General features: G+C 38.4%; 1 pseudogene; it reads left to right on the forward strand.

Annotated features, from left to right (window-relative positions):
- The first annotated feature begins 376 nt into the window (after positions 1-376).
- LOC149215186 (E3 ubiquitin-protein ligase SINAT2 pseudogene) lies at positions 377-26061 on the forward strand (annotated as a pseudogene).

Genomic DNA, 26061 nt, shown 5'->3' on the forward strand with positions numbered 1-26061 from the left:
AAATGGATCCTAGACCATCTTAAAGAGGATTTTTTCCTCTTTCTAACGAGCCTTTATTTGCCCTGAAACTCCCAATAGTTTGTGAGATATTAAATTTTTACGTTAATGAAATTATGCCTAACAGTGAGCCGCCCCACACTCAGTCATATAAGTCAGCCTCACTTCAAATAGATGTGTCCCTTCAATTATAAATGAAATATCCATAAATAGACGTCTAAACACTTCATTTTGATTGGCAATTTAGGCAAGAATTCATAGATACGAAGTACAAGAGAAGACAAAAGGTCGATGAGAACAAGGAGACTATTGTTTAGGACGAAAAAAAGGAATAATTATGTTTGGGCATTAAATCTTGGTCGAAGCTATCATACTTTCCATGGTTGAAGCTTTTGTAGTTGCCGTGGTTGAAGTTGTCGTAGTTGTCGTGTTTGAAAGTGCCGTAATTGCCATGGTCGAAGATGCTGTAGTTGAAGCTGTCGTAATTGCCATGGTCGAAGCTGTCGTAGTTGCCATGGTTGAAGCTTCCATAGTTTTCGTGGTCAAAGCTACCATAGTTGTCATGGTTGAAGCTGCCATAGTTGTCATGGTCAAAGTGTTGATTTATTGGGATTGGACAAATAGAGCTTGTTGAAGACTTCTCTTGAGAATAGAATAGGGAAGAGTTGGAGAACTTTGTGAAGCAACATATTGAAGATTTGTGGAGATCATTGAAGACCATGATGCATTGAAGCTATTATGAGGTGAACTTGAAGAAGTTTTGTTTGGGTAACATGAAGAGAAGTGGTGACGCCTTCATGTGAAGAACGAGGTTTTCATTAATGATGTGACGTGGAGACTAAGTGAAGGCATAGCTAAAGATTAATAGGGTTTGTTGAATAAAATATTAGGAGTTGTGAAGTATAACCAAACATACCTTGACAAAGTGAAGCTATAGGGTTGGAGTGCTTGGGGTTGGTGCCTTGGAAAGTCCAAGTTGGTGCTTGGCAAATATAGGATTGGTGTCCTTGGAGTTGGTGATCCTAAACTCAAGGTTGGTGCCTTGGATAATATAGGGTTGGATCCTTAGAGGATTGGAGTCCTCAAGAAACCAGGTCAGAGTCTGAACCAGATATAGGATTGGAGCCCTTGAGGTTGGTGCCTCAGAATTGACAAGGTTGGAGCCTTGGAAATCCAAGTTGGTGCTTGGAAAATACAAGTTGGAGCTTGGGAGATTGAAGATCGGTTTCTTCACCTAGTGTTGGAGCCCTACATATATTGTACTTGAATTATTGAAGAAATTAATAAAAGAATTTATTCTTATTGTTCATTTTGTGTTATAAATATAAGTGATCAAACTGGTAAAAGTCACAATTGAAAAGAAATACGGATTCACTCCCCTCTCAGTATTTCCAACAATTAGTATTAGAGCCAGTACCTTCACTCAAAGCCTAACAGCTTGAAGGTTGTGTTGTGGCCAGCAACAACCCCCCCCTTTTTTCATTTAAGTGTTGTCCAAAATACTAAATGAATGGGGACCCTTAGTTAAAACTTTAGGAAAAGCTAGAGTTTCCTTTCTTATAAATAAGGTTACCATCGTAAGCATAGGAAGATCTTTTGAAAACTTTAAAACCTAAGTTTGTGATAAGAAAAATCTTTAAAGTCGCATCATAAAATGACAGAAAAACTCCTCCATTTGGGTATAATCCTGGTATGTGCAAGATTCCCGTATTAAGAGATATATCGCATCGCAATAAAGTAGTGCCAATGGGAAAGCCTTCAAGATTTCCGATTTGCGATAACCCCGATCGCAAGATCGCATATCACAGGAATGGGCTAAGAGAAATATGGCAAGCATAAAACTTCTGCGATCTGCGATGTGTGCGATAATGCGATAACGCGATGGTACGATAATGCGAGAGTGCAATGGTGCGATAATGCGATGTCGCGATCTGCGACGATTGCGAACCAAATCAAAAAATCACACCATCGCGAAACTTTTGGGCGCGTTATTCAAGAAAAGCCACTTACCATAATCTGACTTAAGATCATGCGCTTTTAATGATAATAAAGGAATTAGTTGTCATCTATTAAATGTAGATGCGTGCTTTTACAAAGAATTACTTCACGTAAGGTGGCATATTTGATATATCTGCTGCATTTAAGACTCTCCCATCACCTTTCTTGATCAATCATTTTCATTTGTGAGCTGCAGGAAATAAGAACGAAAGACGATACAAAGCCATACGCAGGAAGAAATGGGAAAGAAAAGTAAGGCTCAGGGCTCTGAGGTGAAGGAGATGGCACCTTTATATACAGACACTGCTTGTAACAGAGACGCGGGGATATCAACGTGGGAAAGCATGTACAGACTGCTTGAAGAAGAAAACCCCAGAATAATGAAGGTCACCGCTGTTGCAGATTCACATGGCTCTTCCGAAGCATCCTTAGAAGAACTGGCGTGCTCATTCCTTCATTGGATAGCAGCAAGGCCTAAAATTCTCCCATATATGGATATGATCAAGTGGATACTTGACAATGAAGAAATGAACGACAAACAGTTCAAAATTCAAGGACATGGGCTCATCGGGTCATTCGCTGCACAAGACTTAAAGCTCATGTATCATCTTCCTGAACCGCAGGCGACTTACAATACACAATTCATTAAAAAATTTGTGGCAGAGAACCCGAACCTATCAGAGACCACTAAAGATTGGTCCAGAAAAGATGAACCGCTCAAAAAGGATAAGAACGGTATGTACAACATTGGTTCCCTCACCTCTCCATATTGTTTTGCTGCGGCCATGCTTTGTAGATTATTTGGGATGCCAGATATCAATAATTTTTTGTCTGAATGGTTACCATTGATTGATGCTGCCACAAATGCCGTTATTATAGAATGGGCCAAGATCTTTTCTGATAACCTGTTCACAGCTATTATCAAATACCGGTCTAAGAGATCCATGTCTCAAAGGATCTGTCCTCCCTTTTACCTATCCGCATATGTTATGGATTCTATTTGTTATGTGTCTAAATTTCCCTCAATGGGTTGGAAATGGACAACTCAGGACCCATTACCCATACATGTCTATCATAAGATATTATGGGATTCTCAGTTCATTTCGCATTTCTACCAAATTTTTCATGGGCTTATTTTACCCATGTATAGAATGATGTATGATAAAGAACCCCCGAGGTGCTCACCTGAGGCATAGATAGATATCATCCCCATCGCAAGATGGTTCGGGGAAGAATGGTTCACCTATATTAGAGTATTTGGAAGCACCGTCCCTCCTCATGTCCTACCTTTGTATATTCCTGACAAACTGCTGGCTCGAGAAATTGCATATCAAACCTGTTCAGAAGGCGGCCTAACCAAAGACCTAAAAGACAAAAAGAAGGCCATATGGCCCCAGTTTCCTGTAGCTTGTGGGGCCTTTTCATTGTTCGATGTGGGTCACGCGTTCATCGAAGTGGAGAATATGACGTGTCTACAATTATTTAAATTCCCGGCAAGGCCATTTGACCCAAATAAAGTTGCCCAAGATTTCACAACGAACGTCAAGATAAAGATATTCATTGGAAAGAAGAATCTATTTGATGATTTATTTCAGAATAAAAGCTCACTCCAGGAAATTTTGCGGGAAGCTCAATCGCAACTATCTCCAGATGACCTCCAAAAATTCATGGTATACAGGGAAAGAAGACTCGCCACTGTTCCTCTAGAAAAGCTGCAACTACCTGCCAGAGAACCTACTCCAAGCATTAGCCTTAGTGAGAATTCAAGTTCTGTTGGATCTAAATCTAGGAGTGGACAAGAGATGCCTGAGCATTCTAAGAAATCCGTAAACGACCAAGATAAAGGTGAAGAGTCAGCTAAGGACACCGTTGAGTCAATGGAATTTCCACGGCAACAAGTTATCGCCTCCTCGTCAAGGGATGTTCCCCCTCTCATCGCTGAAGCACCACCCGTCACAACAGAATTAGACAAAGAATGGGAAACCTTCAATGAACTAATCAATCTTGAAGGACAGGCCCCAAAAACACCTGTGAGCAATACACAGGTAACACAAGAAGTGTGCTCAACCATAGTCAGCAATGTCACAGAAACGGAGCATATTCCTATCGCTCTATCTTCTGAACTTCTACTGAATGTAGAAGAAATTCCCCCACTGGACATATTTTACAGTCCCCAACATAAAGCAGTTGTAAGAAGGCAAAGAAAAAAGAGAAAGTTAGAAAACACACTTTCTCAGGATATTGAACACTTAGACGTCCTGTGGAAAGATCCTGTCAATAATCCAACTGAAAATCTCACCAAACTGTCTCAGATCGCAGGGGCGTATGCCTCTACGACAATTGACAAAGCGTCAGAAGTACAACAATTGCTGAAAGAGCAAGAAAATTAGATACAGGTACTGCAACTACAATTGCAACAAGCCAATGCCAATAATGAGGCACGCAAACAGCTTGAAAAGTTGCAGGAAGACTTCCAGCAAATGCAAATAAGCTATCAAAGAAGTTTGGATGAAAAGGGAAAACAATTGCAGGATGTACAGGAGATGCACAGAGACGACCCCAAAATTACAGAGTTCATTTCAGAGTCTATTGCCTTGAACCAACAACTACTGCAGCAACAGGAAGAGTTGGGACAGAAGATATCACAGTGGAGTTATTATTGCGAACTAAGTGATAAAATCACCAATCAAGTGGTAGACTTGCGAAGTGACTATGATCAGATTGACAAACGAGTGATAGAGTACTTGGCTTGGCAGGAAGAAGACGAGGGAAAAAGAGCAGGCGCACCCAAGATAAATGAAAATCATAAAGACTTGCTCTTCAACAAATGGGACGATCAAATCAGGGAAGCAGAACAAGCAGCAGAAGCAACGACTACAACAGTGAGCATTCTTGTCGACTGTGTAAATGAAAATTTGCACAGAGAAAACTTGATCGAAGAGACCACCGCAGGGTATTTGCCAAATAAACTGCGACTAGAATCAGAATGGAAACAGAAGGCACAGGAAAAGGAAAAAGTGGTCCAAGCACTAGACAGGTTAAATTGGGAGTGTTACTGGGCGTACTTAGTGAAGCCGCATAGTCAGCAGATGACTGTGAGATGTATCATAAATGCGGCCGAGAAAGTAGTGCCAACTCTCATAGATTCTGTTTTCTCAGCCCAGCTCAAAGCAGAAGTCAGCCAGCCGACTCTCCTCAAGCCCATGATGAATGCATGCAGTTTTAAGGATCCGATTCAGAAGTAACCTTGTTTAGAATGTTGTTTTTTCTTTAAAATTAGATTAAAAAAAGGGCGGTCGTTTGAAAACCGCATCCTAAATTTTGTAAATTGACTATTATTAGAATTAGGAAGGTGTATTTTAACCCTTCTCATGCATTTGGAGAAGGGTCCAGAAATTTGTCAAAAACTTGTCCTCAGAACATGCACTTCTGCACCCTCAGAGGAGGTTTTGATGAATGGATGGATCGAGGTCTATTAATGTTTGCATTTGATGTCTGCTACTGATGTTGCACTTTTGTACTCTTAGTAGATGTTAGAACAAGTAGAGATAAATCATTTTTGCTTGAAGCTTATGAGTAGGACTAGTCATAAATGGTACTTTTATCTCTTGGCCATTTCTACTTATATTCTTGAAGTGATATACAGTTTTTAGTTGTTTATATGTTATTGCATGAATGTGTGAGTTACCATTTGGCACTTTTGTACGGTGGAGTCATTTATTTATGTTTGATATATGAATAACTTATTATGCTATATGTTTTTCGCAACTGTTTTGCCTAACGTTTTATGCAAAGCGGTTCATCTTAATTGATTTCCATTCTTATGATAACTGAATGATTTTTATTACTAGTTATTGTTTGAAATCTCTTTAGATCGCATAATAGAAGAAATACACCCCGGGTTAGCATAGATTAGATGTGATGTTTTCATTAGATTACAATAGCATAGAATTAGATTAAAGTAGCTTAGATCAGAACTCTTAGATCAACATAATCCAACTCTGCACACACACAACCTTAGATTGGGAAACTGGTCCCATTATCCCCAGTCGGACCCACTATACCAAATAGATAAGGAGCTGCCAACCAAGGTCCGGACCGAGTGGGTATCCCCCTTGTTGTCGACCCGATTTTCGGGGCTTCAACATATTTGGCGCTAGAAGGAGGGCCTGAACATAGTGTCTGTTGGAATGGTTTGAAATCGTAATCATTTGAATTAGGATGGCTGCTCACAAACTTCCCATTTGGAGTTGCATCCATGTTCGTGCCTATTCCAACACTCCACCTGAAGTGGTAAGACTCTTGTCTCAGGTAAAATTCAATGGTAAGAATAATTCTTCTGCTTTTAATCATGCTCTTCAATTTATTCAAAGAGTTTCAAGTTCGAATGTTCAAAGAATTGATGAAGCCGTTTTATGCAGAATTTTTACTCTTAAATTCACGGCGGAAGCTAGAAAATGGTGTAGAACCCTCCCAGTTTCCTCAATTCACAGCTGGGACCAATTTGTCAAAGCTTTCATCTGTAAATTTGATTGCTATGATTATGATCAGGTATATGATGAGATTGAGTATCTACGAAAAGAAGATGAATCTGTTAGGGATTTTAATATGCAATTTCATCTTGATTGTCTAAAATATGATCTTGAAAATGAACTCATGAATGAAGAATCTTCAGATTATTCTGAGCATTACCTACCTCCTATGTCTGATCCATCAGAAATTAGTTCGAGTCTTGTTTTATTTTCTTCTAATAGGAATGAAAATTCCAATTTAAATGTGGGAATCACTCATGATGAAGAAAATTCCCAAAGCTTAAGAAACATGCCTGCTCTAACGCAAGAAGATAAAAGCGAAGATGTTGAAAGAGAGCCTACCTTGGAACCAGAAGACAACTTGGGGACAAGGTTCGATAATATCATTGCAAGTCAAACGCCCAGGTTAGAACATCAAATTAATTCTCTTTCGGAAAATACGAACACGCAAAGGTATGATCTAAAGCCCGATGTCTACGGTGAATGTGATGAACAAGAATTTTTTCACGATGATATTTTCAAATGCATTGTTCCATAATCACATTTTTCTCTTTATCCTGATGTATTTAGTGATGATATTTTTTTTCCCCTCAGTATTAATGATATCTCAAAAAGTACAGAGGATTATTCAAATAAATCACCATTAGGTTTTCAAAATAAAGAGGCAGCTATAGAACATCCTTTGGTCATTAATAAACAAGAACGACTTGACCTTCCTTTTCTGAAAATATTGGATAAAAAGAAAAATCTAGAGAGACCAGTAAAATCATTTATGATATCTATTATGATGATGTTGCTGATGTTGATTTATCTCAAGTAACTCAACAAAGCTCAGATAATGAGAGATATTCTAATTCAAGAATCATATCAGTCGACCCTCATTCCAGAATAACATATCATTTGCATGATTTTACTATTCAAAACAATGTCCCGATCTATGATTTGTATCATGAGCAAACCCCTGTGCCTGTTCCCAATCATAACTTGTTTTCTGATTCACAAGACATAATTCAAAGTTACTCAGTTCCCATAATTCTGGCCAGTTCTTGTGAGGAAGAAGATATTTCATGTTAGTCCCAGTTGTGCTGTAACATTAGTTGTACAGATAATCATTGCATTCTTTTTCGCTTGCACTCATTTTGTACAAAATCGGATTGTGTTTTATATTTTCAGACTTTCGATAGATTACTATGGAATATTGAGCACCTTATCAAAGAACATTCGAAAGATGTATTACCATTTTGGAAAACTAAATTGTGTGAAGGAAATACAGAACTTTTTCAATTCCACGATCAATAAATATCAGCCTTTCAGAAGAAACTTCTGTGTCATCCAAAACATCATCGACAAAAAAAATTATTTTTGGAAACTTGCCAGCAATTCGCGTTAATTGATAAATCTCTTTCCAAAAATTTCCATCTATTTTTCATTAATTTATTTAGTGATTTATATGTGGAAACTTTCCTTTTACAAGAAATTGCTAAAATCTTGACTTTTACGCATAGTAGATTACAGGCCATCAAAACTAAAAAATCATATTCGCAATCTGGCTTTTCATCTTTCCTATTACGTGATCACCAATCCATAACAGAAATTCACCCCGATTTTTATGATCCAATAGGTATCCAATTGGACAAAAGATTTCATAAGAAAGAAATTTCAGGCGGAATTCCAACTGAAGTTACACTTTCTAATCCTACATCCAATATTCACAGTCCAAGAAAAGTTTTATTCTTAACACTAATGCTTAAAAGGTACATACGTGTAGGAATAAAAATGAAAAGATGGTTCCACTGGAAATATCATTTTACCTAGTTAATTTTTCTGTTTATAGTTAGAATAGGAGTAGGGGTAGTTTAGCTAGGTCGTTAAGTGGATAATTTAGTTTTTAAATATTGCTAGGCAAAATAAGAGAAGAACTTATCCCTATCATGTACATAATCCAAGGGAATAGTTACCTCTCATTTCTTTAAATTTTCCCCTCCCTAATAAAATTTGCCTGTGGTTAACAACATTTGACATTTACTAAAGACACCATTTCTCTATCAAATTTTGGACTTCTGCTCGTATAAATAGCAAATCTTTTGGAAACTTAATCTTTATTATTAATAGATACAGTTAAAAAAAACATTAAACTAGATATGATACTAGTTTCAACTTCCAAAAATTTAATGAAAGCAATCTTAGTGACGAAATTGTTTTATATCAGTATAATGAAAGGTATCAATAATGAAATAAGAATTCCCTGTAGATCAGCCATGTCCAAAAAAATCTATTATTGTCGTCCATAGCTTTCTTAAGGAAAGCGATGATATCCTTCCTGTTAAAGAAAATTGCAGCATTCAGAGAGACAATCCAAGAAACACTATATGTCAAAGAATAAGAGGTCTCATCACGAGCCAGCTTATCATGATCACAGATATTATAAACTTTGCTGACTTTGCCAAACACTGTCCATCAAAACAGGGCAATGACTCAAGATTATTGAAATCAAAAGACAAGGGGTCTCATCACGAGCCAGCTTGTTCAGCAAAAGTGTAAATCAAGTGAATGACTGTGTCATAATTTGGCTACCAAACCAAGACATTGTTCTTTAAGAATAAAAAAGGAAAAAGTGTCAAAATGGATTTTTCTTTGAGGGTTGTAGATAACCTTAAACAGGATAAAGGATCATTGTTGGGTAACAGGTAACCTTGTCGAGGCTATGGACGCCTGCTGGCAGCAGAGGATCTACCTACGGCAAACGAGCATATTTTAAGGCTGGTACACAGGGAAGACCTTATTTTTTTTCTTTACATGACCAAGTAATGGCTGATATGGATACAAGGACAAGACTGAGGAAGCAAATAATTAAAGTAGAAAGAGGTTGGAACGAAATGTCGATGACAGTTTAGGGTATAATGCACTTTATCTTTTAATAATAAAGTTTAATTTTCCAAAAAAAATTTGTTTTGGAAATTTGAAAAGTTCAATAGAAAATCAGAGATAACTGGTTCTCTCAAGTGAATCGCCAATTGTTGTGGCCAGCAACAACCCCCCCCCCCCCTTTTTCATTTAAGTGTTGTCCAAAATACTAAATGAATGGGGACCCTTAGTTAAAACTTTAGGAAAAGCTAGAGTTTCCTTTCTTCTAAATAAGGTTACCATCGTAAGCTTAGGAAGATCTTTTGAAAACTTTAAAACCTAAGTTTGTGATAAGAAAAATCTTTAAAGTCGCATCATAAAATGACAGAAAAACTCCTCCATTTGGGTATAATCCTGGTATGTGCAAGATTCCCGTACTAAGAGATATATCGCATCACAATAAAGTAGTGCCAATGGGAAAGCCTTCAAGATTTTCCGATTTGCGATAACCCCGATCGCAAGATCGCATATCGCAGGAATGGGCTAAGAAAAATATGGAAAGCATATTACTTCTGCGATCTGCAATGTGTGCGATATTGTGATAACACGATGGTACGATAATGCGAGATCGCGATGTTGCGATAATGCGATGTCGCGATCTGCGACGATTGCGAACCAAATCGCAAAATCACACCATCGCGAAACTTTCGGGCGCGTTATTCAAGAAAAGCCACATACAATAATCTGACTTAAGATCATGCGCTTTTAATGATAATAAAGGAATTGGTTGTCATGTATTAAATGTAGACGCGTGATTTTACAAAGAATTACTTCACGTAAGGTGGCATATTTGATATATCTGCTGCATTTGAGACTCTCCCATCACCTTTCTTGATCAATCATTTCCATTTGTGAGTTGCAGGAAAGAAGAACGAAAGGCGATACAAAGCCATACGCAGGAAGAAATGGGAAAGAAAAGTAAGGCTCAGGGCTCTGAGGTGAAGGATATGGCACCTTTATATACAGACACAGCTTGTAACAGAGACGCGAGGATATCAACGTGGGAAAGCATGTACAGACTGCTTGAAGAAGAAAACCCCAGAATAATGAAGGTCACCGCTGTTGCAGATTCACAGGGATCTTCCGAAGCATCCTTAGAAGAACTGGCGTGCTCATTCCTTCATCGGATAGCAGCAAGACCTAAAATTCTCCCATATACGGATATGATCAAGTGGATACTTGACAATGCAGAAATGAATGACAGACAGTTCAAAATTCAAGGACATGGGCTCATCGGGTCATTCGCTGCACAAGAGTTAAAGCTCATGTATCATCTTCCTGAACCGTAGGCGACTTACAATGCACAATTCATTAAAAAATTTGTGGCAGAGAACCCGAACCTATCAGAGACCACTAAAGATTGATCCAGAAAAGATGAACCGCTCAAAAAGGATAAGGACGGTATGTACAGCACTGGTTCCCTCACCTCTCCGTATTGTTTTGCTGAGGCCATGCTTTGTAGATTATTTGGGATGCCAGATATCAATAAGTTTTCGTCTGAATGGTTACCATTGATTGATGCTACCACAAATGCCGTTATTATAGATTGGGCCAAGATCTTTTCTGATAACCTGTTCACACCTATTATCAAATACCGGTCTAAGAGATCCATGTCTCAAAGGATCTATCCTCCTTTTTACCTATCCGCATATGTTATGGATTCTATTTGTTATGTGTCTAAATTTACCTCAATGGGTTGGAAATGGACAACTCATGACCCATTACCCATACATGTCTATCATAAGATATTATGGGATTCTCAGTCCATTTCGCATTTCTACCAAATTTGTCATGGGCTTATTTTACCCATGTATAGAATGATGTATGATAAAGAACCCCCGAGGTGCTCACCTGAGGCACAGATAGATATCATCCCCATCGCAAGATGGTTCGGGGAAGAATGGTTCACCTATATTAGAGTATTTGGAAGCACCATCCCTCCTCATGTCCTACCTTTGTATATTCCTGACAAACTGCTGGCTCGAGAAATTGCATATCAAACCTGTTCAGAAGGCGGCCTAACCAAAGACCTAAAAGACAAAAAGAAGGCCATATGGCCCCAATTTCCTGTACCTTGTGGGGCGTTTTCATTGTTCGATGTGGGTCACGCGTTCATCGAAGTGGAGAATATGACGTGTCTACAATTATTTAAATTCCTGGCAAGGCCATTTGACCCAAATAAAGTTGCCCAAGATTTCACAACGAATGTCAAGATAAAGGTATTCGTTGGAAAGAAGGATCTATTTGATGATTTATTTCAGAATAAAAGCTCACTCCAGGAAATTTTACGGGAAGCTCAATCGCAACTATCTCCAGATGACCTCCAAAAATTCATGGTATACAGGGAAAGAAGACTCGCCACTGTTCCTCTAGAAAAGCTGCAACTACCTGCCAGAGAACCTACTCCAAGCATTAGCCTTAGTGAGAATTCAAGTGCTGCTGGATCTAAATCTAGGAGTGGACAAGAGATGCCTGAGCATTCTAAGAAATCCGTAAACGACCAAGATAAAGGTGAAGAGTCAGCTAAGGACACCGCTCAGTCAATGGAATTTCCATGGCAGCAAGTTATCGCCTCCCCGTCAAGGGATGTTCCCCCTCTCATCGTTGAAGCACCACCCGTCACAACAGAATTAGACAAAGAATGGGAAACCTTCAATGAACTGATCAATCTTGAAGGACAGGCCCCAAAAACACCTGTGAGCAATACACAGGTAACACAAGAAGTGTGCTCAACCATAGTCAGCAATGTCACAGAAACGGAGCATATTCCTATCGCTCCATCTTCTGAACTTCTACTGAATTTAGAAGAAATTCCCCCACTGGACATATTTTATAGTCCCCAACATAAAGCAGTTGTAAGAAGGCAAAGAAAAAAGAGAAAGTTAGAAAACACACTTTCTCAGGATACTGAACACTTAGACGTCCTGTGGAAAGATCCTGTCAATAATCCAACTGAAAACCTCACCAAACTGTCTCAGATCCCAGGGGCGAATGCCTCTGCGACAATTGAAAAAGCGTCAGAAGTACAACAATTGCTGAAAGAGCAAGAAAATCAGATACAGGTATTGCAACTACAATTGCAACAAGCCAATGCCAATAATGAGGCACGCAAACAACTTGAAAAGTTGTAGGAAGACTTCCAACAAATGCAAATAAGCTATCAAAGAAGTTTGGATGAAAAGGGAAAACAATTGCAGGATGTACAGGAGATGCACAGAGACAACCCCAAATTTACAGAGTTCATTTCAGAGTCTATTGCCTTGAACCAACAACTACTGCAGCAACAGGAAGAGTTGGGACAGAAGATATCACAGTGGAGTTATTATTGCAAACTGAGTGATAAAATCACCAATCAAGTGGTAGACTTGCGAAGTGACTATGATCAGATTGACAAACGAGTGACGAAGTACTTGGCTTGGCAGGAAGAATACGAGGGAAAAAGAGCAGGCACACCCAAGATAAATGAAAATCATAAAGACTTGCTCTTCAACAAATGGGACAATCAAATTAGGGAAGCGGAACAAGCAGCAGAAGCAACGGCTACAACAACGAGCATTCTTGTCCACTGTGTAAATGAAATCTTGCACAGAGAAAACTTGATCAAAGAGACCACCCCAGGGTATTTTCCAAACAAACTGCGACTAGAAGCAGAATGGAAATAGAAGGCACAGGAAAAGGAAAAAGCGGTCCAAGCACTAGACAAGTTAAATTGGGAGTGTTATTGGGCGTACTTAGTGAAGCCGCATAGTCAGCAGATGACTGTGAAATGTATCATAAATGTGGCCGAGAAAGTAGTGCCAACTCTCATAGATTCTGTTTTCTCAGCCCAACTCAAAGCAGAAGTCAGCCAGCCGACTCTCCTCAAGCCCATGATGAATGCATGCAGTTTTAAGGATTAGATTCAGAAGTAACCTTGTTTAGAATGTTGTTTTTTCTTTAAAATTAGATTAGAAAAAGGGCGGTCGTTTGAAAACCGCATCCTAAATTTTGTAAATTGACTATTATTAGAATTAGGAAGTAGTATTTTAACCCTTCATGCATTTGGAGAAGGGTCCAGAAATTTGTCAAAAACTTGTCCTCAGAACATGCACTTCTGCACCCTCAGAGGAGGTTTTGATGAATGGATGGATCGAGGTTAATTAATGTTTGCATTTGATGTTTGCTACTGATGTTGCACTTTTGTACTCTTAGTAGATGTTAGAACAAGTAGAGATAAATCATTTTTTCTTGAAGCTTATGAGTAGGACTAGTCATAAATGGTACTTTTATCTCTTGGCCATTTCTGCTTATATTCTTGAAGTGATATACAGTTTTTAGTTGTTTATATGTTATTGCATGAATGTGTGAGTTACCATTTGGCACTTTTGTACGGTGGAGTCATTTATTTATGTTTGATATATGAATAACTTATTATGCGATATGTTGTTCACAACTGTTTTGCCTAACTTTTTATGCAAAGCGGTTCATCTTAATTGATTTCCATTCTTATGATAGCTGAATGATCTTTATTACCAGTTATTGTTTGAAATCTCTTTCGATCGCATAATAGAAGAAATACACCCCGGGTTAGCATAGGTCAGATGTGTTGTTTTCATTAGATTACAATAGATAGAATTAGATTAAAGTAGCTTAGATCAGAACTCTTAGATCAGCATAATCCAACTCTGCACACACACACACCCTTAGATTGGGAAAATGGTCCCATTATCCCCAGTCGGACCCGCTATACCAAACGGATAAGGAGCTGCCAACCAAGGTCCGGACCAGGTGGGTATCCCCCTTGTTGTTGACTCGATTTTCGGGGCTTCAACAGGTTGATAATTAGAACACAAATGGCGAAGCCAAGGAAGAAAGTCTCCAATCCTCCTAAAGGTGTGTCTCCCTCAACCACCGAAATTTATGTCAATCAACTTGTGAAGGCTCCATTGTTCAATGGAAACTTTGATATATGGGAAGCAAGAACGAGGAATTTCTTAAAGACACAAGGCATTGAAGTCTGGAAATCGATGATTGCTGATAGCATGATGGATGGAGAATCCAAGGAACATAATACAAGAGAAATGAAGGAAATCTTGAATGGGCTACTGTTGGGTCCCCATAATACTAGTGATTACCCCATTACTATTGTAGTTATACCCCTTATTTATATTGTTGTGCCCCTATTACCCCCATATTGTTATTTCTGTGCCCCATAGAATCCCTCTATTTTTATTTTTGTGGCTTTATATTATTATTGTTAGGTCGGCTGGATTATATTGTGACTCCTTAGACTCCTATATATAGAAAGGAGGTTTTGTCATTTGTATCATCCAAGAATTGTTCATTTATGTAATGTAAAGGAGGTTGCCCCCTCGAAGAGGCTGAATTCTAAGGCGTTGATCTATCTTTTCTATCTTTTCTTGAGCTGGTTTCATAACATTTGGTATCAGAGCTTTGGATTCTAGGGTTTCGCTGCTCCAAACAGGTCATCGTGGAATTTTCGCTATAACTTCTTTTCTGTGATGTTTCAGAAGTTGCAAAAAAAACCCATTTGAGAAGAAATCGCGTTGAACCTTGGGTCCAAATTTCAGAGCTTTTTGCGCGATATTTGCGGAGATATGATCTGAGGAAGTTGGTCTTTTTGCAGACTCCTGAATTACATTCAAAACAGGTGACCTGGGGAAAATCGTCATAACTTTCTCTCTGGTAATCGGATTGAAATTTTGTAAGAAGGTACAGAAAGAGGACAGACTGTAGTTTCTTGTATATCTTTTTCAGAACCAAAGGTCGAAAAGTGTACACGTGGCACTTCATACAAGTTCGCTCTACTGAACGGTCTATAATCAGGTCACTTGGGAGATTGTGCATAACTCTTTCTTGGAGAATCCAATTTGGATCAGACTTGTGGCATTGGAAAGAGGACACAGAGAGCTACTACAGGTCACAAATTCAGAACTAGATGATTGGAAAGTACAGAGATACATCAGAGGCAATATCAAGCTCCTACAAAGTGAAAAAAGGTGTGTAGATTTTTTTAAATTTTTGCTTAAGCTTGGTTTGAAAATTTATTTTGAAGGAATTCAAAGGGCATAGTAGAGCATTATTATCGGTAACTGATGCCCCGAGGAAAGAAAATGCAAACACCTAGTAAGGAACCTGAAAGCTCTAGCATGACTCATGAAGAAGAGGAAGAAATGCTACATGATATATCAAAATTACAAGAACAAGTGCAACAAATGTCACGCTCACAAAAGTTAACAGAAGCTAAGATAAATGGCGTGGAAGCTAAGATGAATGGCATGGAAGCTAAGATGGACAATTTGAAGATAGATTTGAACAAAAATTTGAAGACAGCCATGGCAGATTTGAAGACAGATTTGACAAATTTTCTACAAGAAATACTTACTAATGGTGAAAAGGTAGTAAAGGAAACTCATGATGAGAACAAAAGAAATGTTAATCATGATTCCATAGACGCTAATGTTGGATCGAAGAATCACCATATTCCAAAAATCGATATGAGGAAGTTTGATGGCAAGGATCCCGCCACATGGATATTACAGATGGAGCAATTCTTCGATCTCAATAATGTGCAAAACACACAAAAGGTACGTATGGAAATTGTATATTTGGAACCAAATCAGTTTGTATGGTATCAATGGCTTTGTTCTCGTAAACAATTTATCACTTGGGCAATTTTTACGGAAGAATTGATAGCACATTATGAGGATACAAAAAGCAACACTTTTTTTAGCCAATTGATAAGTCTCAAACAAAAGGGTTCAATAATGGAGCACATTGAGGAGTTCCAAAAATTGAACATAAGGGTAAAAGATATTCCAGAGGAGCATAGGATTGATGTGTTCATAGGGTCTTTAAAGGATAATATCCAACATGATGTTCGCCTTTGGGAACCTGATTCATTAGAGAAGGCATTCAGGTTAGCAAGAAAAATGGAAAGCAAAATTATGGCAACTAGGAAGCATACCACTCACAACTATAAAGACGGAAGTGTTGTTGCCCCTAGTCTTCCACAACCTACAAGGTTGACACCACAACAATTGGAAGAAAAAAGAGCAAAAGGGCTTTGTTACAATTGTGATAGCAAATACACAAAAGGTCATAAGTGTGCTGAGAAGAAATTATTCTACATAGATTGTGAAGAGGAAGAAGAAAAGGAGCAAGAAAGGTCAAAAGAAGAGGATATACTCCAGGAACAAAGCCTAGATGAAGAACAAATAAATCCGACCATATCTTGTAATGCATTGGCGGGAATTACCACTCCTCAAACCATCAAGATAGAAGGACAAATCAAGAAGAAAAAGGTAATAGTGTTGATTGATTCAGGAAGCACCCACAATTTTATTCATTGTAGGGTAGCAAAAGAATTGAATTGCTTCCTATATCCAGCACCAGAGTGTCAAGTGATGATTGCAAATGGAGGAACAATAAATTGCTCTGGAAAGTGCCATAATATCAAGCTATCCATGGGAGAATATGTATTGACTAGCCCAATGCTTTCCATTCCAATGGGAGGTGCTGATGTTGTACTAGGAGTCCAATGGCTACAATCCTTGGGTACAATAGCTTTTAATTTTCAAGAACTTTTCATCAAATTTTCTACGGAAGGAAAGGAAGTTGAATTAAGGGGTATTGCAGGGAAACCAGGAAAGATAATCAGCTCTAATGGCATGACAAAGCTTCTAAAAAAGGAGCAAAGAGGTGTAATTGCACAATTATGTTCGCTAGATGTTTCCACATTGGAATCATCTATTTCTCCAGATCTCCAAAAAGTCCTGGACAATCATTCCAAGGTATTTGAGACTCCCAAAGGTCTCCCACCTATGCGTGATCATGATCATGCTATTCATCTGATTCCAGGAAGTGTTCCTCCAAACATCAGGCCGTACAGATATCCCTATGTCCAAAAAAGTGAAATTGAACGTATGGTTGCAGAAATGCTAGAGGCTGGTATAATTCAACCGAGTCAAAGTTCTTTCTCAGCTCCAGTAGTATTGGTGCACAAGAAGGATGGATCATGGCGCATGTGTCCGGATTATAGGGAGCTCAACAAGCTCACTATTAAAGATAAGTTCCCCATTCCTGTCATTGATGAATTACTGGATGAATTGCATGGATCAATTTACTTCACCAAGTTGGATCTTCGTTCGGGATATCATCAAATCAGAATGAAGATTGAAGACATTCCGAAAACGGCATTTAGAACTCATGAGGGTCATTATGAATTTTTGGTCATGCCTTTTGGCCTTACCAATGCACCTTCAACATTTCAAGGTTTGATGAATTCAATTTTCAAACCATTCCTTAGAAAATTTGTGTTAGTATTTTTTGATGATATACTAATCTACAGCAAGTCTTGGAAGGATCATGTTGAACATGTTGACAGGGTGCTACAACTATTGGAGGAGAAACAATTATATGCAAAAAGATCCAAATGTTTCTTTGGAGTCCAGGAGGTGGAATATTTGGGTCATATTGTATCTCATGAAGGAGTTAAGGTAGACCCTAGCAAAATTAAAGCCATTAAGGAATGGAAAATCCCCACATCCATAAAGCATCTGCGAGGATTTCTTGGGTTGACAGGGTATTATCGCAAGTTTGTTAAGAATTATGGGAGAATAGCAGCACCTCTAACAACATTATTGAAGAAAGATTCATTTTCATGGACTCCGGAAGCAACAAAGGCCTTTGAACATCTTAAAGAGGCAATGTGCCAAGCACCGGTCTTAGCTACACCGGACTTCACAAAAACCTTTATTGTGGAATGTGATGCTTCAGGAAATGGAATTGGTGCTGTTCTAATGCAAGATGAAAGACCCATTGCTTTTGAAAGTCGTCCAATCAAGGGAAAGTTTTTAAGCAAAGCTATTTATGAGAAGGAAATGTTGGCAATACTCCATGCACTTAAGAAATGGCGACCCTACCTAATGGGAAGACACTTCAAGGTAAAAACGGATCATGATAGCCTTAAATACTTTTTAGAACAAAGATTATCCTCTGAAGAGCAACAAAAGTGGGTCACAAAGATGTTGGGTTATGACTTTGAAATCATCTACAAAAAAGGGAAGCAAAATGTGGTGGCAGATGCACTCTCAAGAAAGGATGAGGATGTGGAAGCATTGTTGTGTGCCATTTCTATTATCCAACCAGATTGGATAAACGAAGCAAGGGAGGAATGGAAGAATGACGAAGAAGTGTGGGCACTTATTCGAAAGCTACAACAAGATTCCAGTACTTCTGATACATTTAGCTGGCAAAATGATTCGTTATGGTACAAAGATCGCTTATACCTCTGTAAGAATTCCCAGCTAAAACAAAAGATTCTTATGGAATTGCACACTTCTCCCTTAGGAGGGCACTCAGGATTTTTAAAAACTTACCACAGGGTTAAGAAGGAATTTTTTTGGGATGGCCTTAAATCAGATATTCAAAAGTTTGTGGCGAAATGTTTGGTTTGCCAACAAAATAAAGTTGAAACAATTAAGACACCGGGTCTATTACAACCTTTATCCATTCCAAGCCAACGTTGGGAGGAGGTTTCAATGGATTTTATCACAGGTTTACCCAAGTCTGAGGGAAAGAGTGTCATCATGGTGGTAGTTGACAGACTTACCAAGTATGCACACTTTTGTGCATTATCACATCCATTTAAAGCCAGTACAGTTTCTACTGCATTTATGGAAACAGTTCAAAAGCTACATGGAAACCCAAAGATTATTGTAAGTGACAGAGATCCCATTTTCACTGGAAATTTTTGGACAGAATTATTTTCTTGTCTTGGTACTCAGTTAGCTCATAGCTCATCTTATCATCCTCAATCTGATGGGCAAACTGAGATAGTAAACAAATGTTTGGAAGGATATCTTTGTTGCTTTGTATCTGATAAACAGACACAATGGGTCAAATGGTTGCCTTTGGCTGAATGGTGGTATAACACTTCCTTCCATACAGCAACAAAAATGACCCCATTTATGGCACTTTATGGGTATCAACCACCATCCATCACATCATATTTAAGAGAAAATTCTAAGGTTCAGGCAGTGGAACATCACATCGAACATCAACAACAAGTCCTCCAACTCTTAAAGGATGTTAGGCCCCTATACTACTAGTGAAACCCCTTATTGTTATTAGTATAACCCACTTATTATATTGATGTACCTATGTAGTGCCCATATTGTTACTATTGTGCCCCATAGAAGCCTACTATTATTATTATTGTGCCCTTACATTATTATTGTTATGTCGACTCTAATTATGTTATGACCCCTTAGACTCCTATATATAGAAAGGATGTCTTTTCATTTGTATCATCCAAGAATTGTTCATTTATGTAATGTAAAGGAGGTTTCCCCCTCGAAGAGGCTGAATTCTAAGGCGTTGATCTATCTTTTCTATATTTTCTTGAGCTGGTTTCATAACATTTGGTATCAGAGCTTTGGATTCTAGGGTTTCGCTGCTCCAAACAGGTCATCGTGGAATTTTCGCTATAACTTTGTTTCTGTGACGTTTCAGAAGTCACAAAAAAAACCCATTTGATAAGAAATCGCGCTGAACCTTGGGTCCAAATTTCAGAGCTTTTCACGCAATATTTGCGGAGATATGATCCGAGGAAGTTGGTCTTTTTGCAGACTCTTGAATTACATTCAAAAGAGGTGACCTGGGGAAAATCATCATAACTTTCTCTCTGGGGATCAGATTGAAATTTCATAAGAAGGTACAGAAAAAATATGGATTTTAGTTTCTTGTATGCATGTTTCAGATCCAAAGGTCAAAACAGTGACTCGTGGCACGTCGTACGAGTTCGCTCTATTGAACTAGTCTATAACCAAGTCACTGTGGGAGATTTCACATAACTCTTTCTTGGAGAATCCAATTTGGCTTAGACTTGTGGCAATAGAAAGAGGACACATAGGGCTACTATAGGTTGCAATTTCAGAAATTAAAGATCTGAAAGTACAGAGTTATAGTCGTTTCAAGGTCGAGCTCCTAAAATCAAGAAAAAGCAAGATGAGGAAGTTTGATGGCAAGGATCCGGTAAATTGGATACTTCAGATGGAGCAATATTTTGATCTACATGGTGTACAACTGTTACAAAAGGTATGTATTGCATCTTCATATTTAGAACCAGATCAATTTTTATGGTACGAAGGGCTTTGTTCTCGTAAAAAACTTGTTACATGGTCAATTTTCATGGAGGAAATGATAGCACATTATGAGGATACAAAGAGCAACACCACAACAATTGGAAAGAGAAAAAGGGCTTTGTGACATAGTGGAAAGAAAAATTATGGAAACCGGGAAGTGTACCCCTCACAACTATAAAGATGGAAGTGTTGTTTCTCCTAGCCTTCCACAACCTACAAGGGTTACACCACAAAAATTGGAAGAAAAAAGAGAAAAAGGGCTTTGTTACAATTGTGATAGCAAATGCACTAAAGGTCATAAGTGTGCTAAGAAGAAATTATTTTACATATAATATGGAGAGGAGGAAGAAAAGGATCTAGAAACATAAAAAGAAGAAGATATACACCAGGACCCCACCCCAGAGAAAGAAGAAATGAATCAGACCATATCTTGTAAAGCATTGGCAAGAATTACCACTCCTCAAACTCTCAAGATAGAAGGACATATCAAGAAGAAAAATATGCAAGAAGTGAAAGATCACATCGAGAAAGAAGAAATTAATCCAACCATATCTTGTAATTCATTGTTCGAAATTACCACTCCTCAAACTATCAAGATAGAAGGACATATCAAGAAGAAAAATGTTCAAGAAGTGAAAGATCACATTGAGCATCAAGAAATGAATCCGACCATATATTGTAAAGGATTGGAAGAAATTACCACTCCTCAAACTCTAGAGATAGAAGGACATATCAAGAAGAAAAAGGTTCAAGCAGTGAAAGCTCACATCGAGCATCAACAACAAGTTCTCCAACCACTTCGGTGCAAAATCAAACGAAACAACAGGTAGATAAACATTGTAGTGAAAAATGTTTTGATGTAGGTGATTGGGTATTTTTACTGCTACATCTCAACCAAGATATTTATGAGAAGGAAATGTTGGCAATACTACATGCACTTAAAAAATGGCGACCTTACCGAATGGGAAGACTCTTCAAGGATGAGGATGTGGAAGCATTGTTTTGTGCTATTTATATTATCCAACTAGATTGGATAAACGAATCAAGGGATGAATGGAAGAAGACGAAGAAGTATGGCCACTTATTCAAAAGTTGCAAAAGATCCCAATTCAAACAATATTGCCAGAAATTGAAGAGGAAGGAAAAATCATATTGGAACCTAGAGTAGTCACAGAAACAAGAACCCGACAGCTACAAAATCAATCAATTTCAGAGTATCTCATCAAGTGGAAGAACTTACCCGCTGAAGATTCCACATGGGAGGACAAGAATTTTATACAGAAGCATCAAGAACTACTCAAGTGTTGAGGACAACGCTTTTTGAAGGAGAGGGGCATGTTAGGCCCCTATACTACTAGTGTAACCCCTTATTGTTATTAGTATAACCCACTTGTTATATTGATGTACCCATGTAGTGCCCATATTGTTACTATTGTGCCCCACAGAAGCCCACTATTATTATTATTGTGCCCTTACATTATTATTGTTATGTCGACTCTGATTATGTTATGACCCCTTAGACTCCTATATATAGAAAGGAGGTCTTTTCATTTGTATCATCCAAGAATTGTTCATTTATGTAATGTAAAGGAGGTTTCCCCCTCGAAGAGGCTGAATTCTAAGGCGTTGATCTATCTTTTCTATCTTTTCTTGAGCTGGTTTCATAACAAAGGATAACCTCGTGTTGGCACAAAATAGAATGAAACAACAGGCAGATCAACATCGCAGTGAAAGAAATTTTGATGTAGGTGATTGGGTATTCCTATGGCTACAACCATATAAGAAAATGTCCCTAAAGAAAGCTAAGAAGGATAATAAATTATCACCAAAGTATTATGGTCTGTACAAGGTGTTGCAAAATATTGGTACTATGGCATACAAATTGGAGCTTCCTACAGCTTCTCGATTGCACCCAGTTTTCCATGTTTCATGTTTAAAGAAGGTTATAGGCGACAAGCTCCCAATTCAAACAATATTGCCAGAACTTGATGAGGAAGGAAAAATTATATTGGAACCGGAAGCAGTCATAGAAACAAGAACTCGACAGCTACGAAATCGATCAATTTCAGAGTATCTTATCAAGTGGAAGAACTTATCCGCTGAAGATTCCACATGGGAGGATGAGAATTTTATGCAGAAGTATCCATAACTACTCAAGTGTTGAGGACAACAGATTTTTTAAGGAGAGGGGCATGTTGGGTCCCTATAATACTAGTGATTACCCCATTATTATTGTAGTTATACCCCTTATTTATATTGTTGTGCCCCTATTACCCCCATATTGTTATTTCTGTGCCCCATAGAAGGCCAATTTTGAAAAATATTCGTTAGCAAAAGGCATATGGGATAAACTTCATGATCTTCACTCAAAAGGAGCATTGATAATGATCTCTAGTCAAGAAAATGATGGAAAACAAGAAGGAAATCCAGGGCCCATCAAGGAAGTTGAAGATAACAGTGATAGTATAAAGGCTAAAGAAGATCTAGAAGACGAAGAAAATGAAGAAGAATTTGAAGAAGATCTCCTCACTAAATTTATGGCTGCCATGGAAGAGATTAACAATTTGAAAGAGGAAAATGAGGAACTTAAGAAGAAAGCACAAATTGGTGACTAGGACAAGACAAGGAAGGAAGTTGACCTTGTGAAGCTTCAAGTACAAGAAAGAGATGATGAGCTCACCAAGATTAAGAAATAATTTCATCAAAACAAGAGAAAGCACCATGAAGAAGTCATATCCATGACAAATCAATTGGATAAGGCAAAGAAATAAGAAGATACCTTGTCAAGCCACCTTGAACAAAGGCACAAGAGCTTAAACAATCTTGAAGCAGAGATTGATAAATACAAGGAAGAGGTCTCCTCCCTTAGATCTCAACTAGAAGAAGCAAGGAAACAAGCACAAGGAGATGAGAAGGTGATGGAAGCTTTGACATTCATAGAAAGACAAGTTGATGAAGAAGAAAAGGAGAGAAACACCATGATATGCCAACTAGAAGGAAAGGGTGATGACATCACCAAGTTAAAATCAGAAATCACTTCTCTTAAGGCCCAATCATGTGAAGCAACCAAGATGAAGGAAGAAATGGAGATCATTATATCAAAGAAGGATGAAGAATGCAAGAAAATGAAGGAAGAAATTGTCTTTCTTTGAAAGGAAGTTGACTTGCTGAATAAGAACTTGAAAAGTTCTCAAACCCTAGATGAAATTCTAAGTCATCAAAGGTCTCCCCTTGATAAATCAGGTCTTGGCTATGCAGGTGAATCCTCAAGCAAGAACGATGCAAACCCTAATGCTTCAAAAAATAAGGATGCGAGGAAGCCTGGAAGAAAGGCAAGCAGAAGAGTCAAGACAACTATGGAAGAAATCTTCTTCCAAGAAGAAATGCGGATGGTGTCAAGGATGCAAGAAGAAATGGTTATCATCAAAGGATCCCAAGGAAAAAATACTTTAGAAGTACATCAAGGAAACCTTCTTCTCCCAAGTACCAAAGTATATTTCTTGGTTATTGCTATTCTTGTACAAACTTTGGGCACATGGCAAAAGACTGCAGCGCATATCACAAAGATAATTATAATGTTCCCCGTCAATATCCGAGAAGAAATTTTGCGAGAAGTAATGAATTCTTATTCATGAACAACATAGAGTGCTTCAAGTGTCATAATATTGGACATATGGCATGTAATTGTAACTTGACTTAGGCACCTACTCAAGATAGAACTATGCCAGAAATGAAATTTACATAAGTATGGAGAAGGAAGCAAATACAATCTGAAAATCTCTTGAACTCTCTAGCCAACAACACATGTTGTTGACTTGATCTTCGACAATCTAAACATTTGATGGGGAAACTCTGCCAAAAGGAAGACCATGCATACAGTTAGGGGGAGCTTATGATTATTAGGCATTCTTACAGAAGCCATCCGTGAATGAGTCTTATGAAATCCTTGATGAGCTATATGGACAATCATTCTTTGATAAATCATCTCTTAGGAACACTCCTTGAAGAATATAATCCTTATTCATCCGATGGATTATTATTGAAGATCTCTTCCACTTGATCATTAGCAGGTAATCTTTCATGAGGGGGAGTTGGTTCATCACATGAAGGAATTTAAGCATATCCATCATGGACCACATTTCCAGAAAGAAGAGCACCATGACAGGGGGAGTAACTTACCTATGAAGAACTATTATTCGTAAAGAAAAGAAGCGGCTTGATAGGGGGAGTACTTGGGCACCTTGTTTTCCATTGATGTCAAAGGGGGAGAGAATGTTGAAAGGGCAAGAATATTGCCATCAATGACAAAGGGGGAGATTGTTAATCTAGGTTGTCATTGATGTCAATATGGCAGTAGCCGAGATGGAAAATATTGTTGAGATGCCTAGTGTTATCACTGAAAATTCTGTTGCTAAAAGAATTTTTAGCCTAGCTTAAAGACAGGGTGGTTTCGCAGCGCATGAATTCTTTTTAGCAGTTTCGCAGCGCTACCTGTTTAGGTGATTTCGTAGCGTGCTACGAAATTGGGGATTTGTTCGAGTTTTCAGTGGAGGCCCAAATCCTATCATGCCTATTGTACACGGGTTACAACTGCTGTAGATGAGGCAGATCTGCTTAAAAGGTCTAATGTCAGATTTTTCAGATGAGATTGAAGATATCAAGGTTTACAAGGTTGTTCGTGTATTAGTTCTTCCATGTGATTGTATCTGCCAGAGGCAAAGCAACGGATACGTAAGCAGATTTTATTCTTATATGTTATACCCCATGCCATCCTCAACTAATTCAGAACTCCGAGCCTCTGTTCTGCCATATACATTTCCCGAAAGTGGCTCTGAACAAAACAATTCAATGGGTTCAAATGAATGTCATTTTGATTCTTCTTGTTACTATGTCCCTTACTGACCTGAGCATTCTGTTTCATCTTCTCATGTAAAAACTTCTGCAAGTTGAGGGTGCATAACCGTTGCCCCACTAGCAGACATGAACTGGGGAATATAAGATGTTTGGCTCTTGAAAAGGTTGCAGAATCTCTGGAACTTCCTTGCAGACATCAAAAGCTTAGTTATCACGACATATTCCCATATTATAGCAAGCTCAAGCATGAACAAAAATGCAGGTTCAGGCCTTACAGTTGCCCTTACACAGATTCTGAATGCTCAGTTACTGGGGACATTCCAGCGCTTGTGACTCACTTGAGAAATGATCACAAGGTGGACATGCACAATGGCTGCACCTTCAATCATCGATATGTAAAACCTAATCCTCAGGAGGTGGAAAATGCAACATGGATGCTGACGGTATTCAACTGTTTTGGTCAACAATTCTGTCTTCACTTTGTAACATTCCAGCTTAGAATAGCCCCTGTGTATATGGCCTTTTTGCGCTTTATGGGTGATGATAATGAAGAAAAAATTTGGCGTGCGGGCAAATGGACAAAAGCTGTGTTGGCAGCTCGTTGGGAGCAAAATATTAGCCTGCTCTAA

This window comes from Pinus tabuliformis, chromosome 1_1 (genome assembly GCF_031772625.1).
Source record: "Pinus tabuliformis cultivar Carrire ecotype Pingquan chromosome 1_1, CPIR1, whole genome shotgun sequence".
In the NCBI taxonomy this organism is placed as follows: Eukaryota; Viridiplantae; Streptophyta; class Pinopsida; order Pinales; family Pinaceae; genus Pinus; species Pinus tabuliformis.